This window comes from Ctenocephalides felis, unplaced genomic scaffold (genome assembly GCF_003426905.1).
Source record: "Ctenocephalides felis isolate EL2017-DRISC unplaced genomic scaffold, ASM342690v1 CF-g0.4_SCAFFOLD_01714, whole genome shotgun sequence".
NCBI classification, from domain to species: Eukaryota; Metazoa; Arthropoda; class Insecta; order Siphonaptera; family Pulicidae; genus Ctenocephalides; species Ctenocephalides felis.
In genome coordinates, this window is record NW_020537868.1 from 1 (window position 1) to 3,145 (window position 3,145).

At 30.4% G+C, this 3,145-nt stretch overlaps 1 pseudogene; it reads right to left on the bottom strand.

Moving 5' to 3' along the window:
• Positions 1-81: 81 nt before the first annotated feature.
• On the bottom strand, positions 82-1,098 carry LOC113374339 (annotated as a pseudogene).
• Between the last annotated feature and the right edge of the window lie 2,047 nt (positions 1,099-3,145).

The window sequence follows — 3,145 nt, forward strand, 5'->3', positions numbered from 1 at the left end:
TGTTCTATTTACATTTAAGTAATAATAATGCACTTGTATCAAAAGGCTACAGTATATCAATTGAACACTTACTACTTATGTTTAGTGCTTTTCAATGCTCTTAATTCTTTTCTTCATATCTCCTAAATTATTTATTTTCTCTCCTAATATGTATAAAGATACTGAAATGCAAAGCTAACTGCAAAAAATATAATTCGTTGTGGTAAATTCAAAACTGTTAAACTGATATACCCAAACACCCGAATAATATTTTATAATATGCAGCCAAATTAAATAAGTCAACATGAATATGAGTGAACCAGTTAAACCTGATTTTCGAGAGGATATTCTCTAAATGTCAAATACATTTCTAATAAAATGAAAATCATTATATTTGTGTGTGCATTACATGATTCAACCAGCTTGGAAAAAAGCATCAAAGCTTTTGGGAAACACGAGCTCCCTGTCAATAGCCATAAGTGTCCAAAATGTAATTCCAACATTCATTGCAACAGGAAATGCAAATGCTGCCATCATGTAGTCTTTCAGGCCTCGCAGAAAGGATTTATGCCTTACACGAGTTTCATTTGAACCAGCAAAGTCATTTAATACACAAACAGTGAAATATAAGGCTTGCAGAACCTGAAACAAAAATACGAATCAAACGTAATTCAATAGATTATTTAAATGACAATACTAACGGCATCAATAAATGTCAGATATTTGAATTTTCCACCGAACGGATTACCCATGACATGAACGCTTTGCGGGACGTGTACAAAATTCCAATCATAGTAACAAGCAAACCAATATTGTGTTGCCGCAATAAAATGGATTAACGTGCGCATTGCACCATAAACACTTTGGCCCCACGTACCAGCACCAATACAAACTGTCATTTTAAAGACAAGACTCAGATATTTTTAACTTGCTAATGTTAACCAATCAACGATTTTATTGTACAATGAAAATGAGATCGTCGTGACGTTAAAACGCAAGTCCACTGTACAAAAAATTAACAAACTATACGCATTTAATGCTTTAATCAACGATTCTCAATCATTTTATTTGCCACTACTATTTTGTACGCATAGCATCTGACCAGGCATTGACCCGAAACAAAACATTTTGAAGTTGAATACAAAACGAATTTGACGTTACCAACATAGACCCTTCTTTTATCTTTGCATAGACCAGTGTCTACAATAGACTATATTTGACTCTTATGATTATTTGTGATTATTTATCTATGGCTTCGACTTACTGTTCCATAGATAAGAAAGAGCATAGATAAGGGAATAACCATAGATAAGTAAACATAACGTAAAAATCACATACATAAATAAACATAAAGACAAAACATATCCCCCTAAACCCTATATTTTTTTATTTTAATAATTTTTACAGCTGTCCCGAAACGGACAAGTCAAATATTTGACATAAAACTGAAAGTGTTATCTATTGTTGATTAATGCAAAAGAAATTTATTAATAATTCATTATTATATCCTTTAGAATGTAATATATAAGAAACTATTGAATTTGATCGACTTGAAAAATCATAGATTAGCGCATTACTTTAATTATAGACGTTGTTTTGTTAAGCAGGGGATATTCATTTGAAGAAAAATTAAATCGCTAACTTATAAGCCAAGCCCTAGCAAAACATGTTATGCAGCTACCACGTAATAAACAAAACCAAAGTCCAACGTTCAAGTATATTAAAGTTTACAACTAAAAGTGTTGAACGTTTTACTAACGTAACCATCATGCTTATTAATCTATGTAACCATAGATAAACAAGTATGTATGTATGTTATGTTTACTTATCTATGTATGTAACCATAGATAAACAAGTATACACACCCCCCATGTATGTAACCATCAACATGGTAACGACTTTTTTCTGCGCTATTTTATTTTAACTTTTGTGGTTTACTGGGCTAGTTACAGTTGAAGCCATGGTGCTGCTTGATATTATTATATTGTTGTTCGGACGTATTTTTATTTTATTATATTGGCTATGAAGGTGACGATCAACATGACATTTAGCTTTTATACGGGATGGTTGCTACCCCTGGTAAAGGAAGTAGCGGAGTTCTTGATGGGATTAATAGTTCACTTCTAAAAGCCAAGCCCGCGAAACAACATGTGTAATAAAAAATTAATAAATATATCTTTCATTATAATTTAGTGACAAATCAGTATTTGTAATAAGAACTGAAACAAATTCATACAAGTACAAAACAAATCAGTGTTTAATACAGTCCATAGCTACAAGGGTTAAATTACAACGTCACTACCTGAGTTATCGAAAGAGAGTTTTAATAAATTTTATAACCACGTGGCGGAAATACAATTGTCTACAGACGCAACCAGAGATTATTATATTGTCTATGATGCAGTCTGAGATTTGCCACCATGTCACCATCATGGTTAATTTTTTTTGTCACTATAATGATATAAAATGGACTAATATTAGTACTTTAAGTGTATTGCATTTTTTGGCGAAAACAACCCAAACATCAAAATCTTTCAAGATATACTTAATTCAAAGTTTACAAACATAATCAACATTATTTCCATCATTTCATCTTTAATTGGCATGCTCTGTAAAAAGTAGCCGATGTATAAATTAATTCAGGCCTAAATAAATAATTAATATAAGTAAATGCATTGTTTAAAAGTGTACTATAAACCATTTATATTGTTTAAGTTTTTACAGATATCTGCTGCTGCTATTAAATATGATTTTAATTTTCCGAAAAAAACTTCTGTTTTAATTTTTTTATTTAAATTTTCATATATTTTATTTTACAATTCAGGAAAGTAATAGATATTAACTTATAAAACTATTCCTTTTCAAGAACTATAAACTTATAGAATTTTACTTAATCATAAGGAATAGAAAACGATAGAAAACCGCCCCCATCTCTTTCCCTTACAGTAACATAAACATTTAGCGTGATTCTCTTTATTTATATCATAATTATATCTCCTTTATCATAACTTATATCTCCTTTTCAACTTCACCTAAATTAAAATCAAAAATGACCACAATGATGTCAACAAAAATCATTTAAATTTTTCAAGTATCGCGTTTTGCATCTACTATCCAGTTTTTTGTTTTGTGAGATAAGATTATGGCACAAAGGTACACAAGCGTT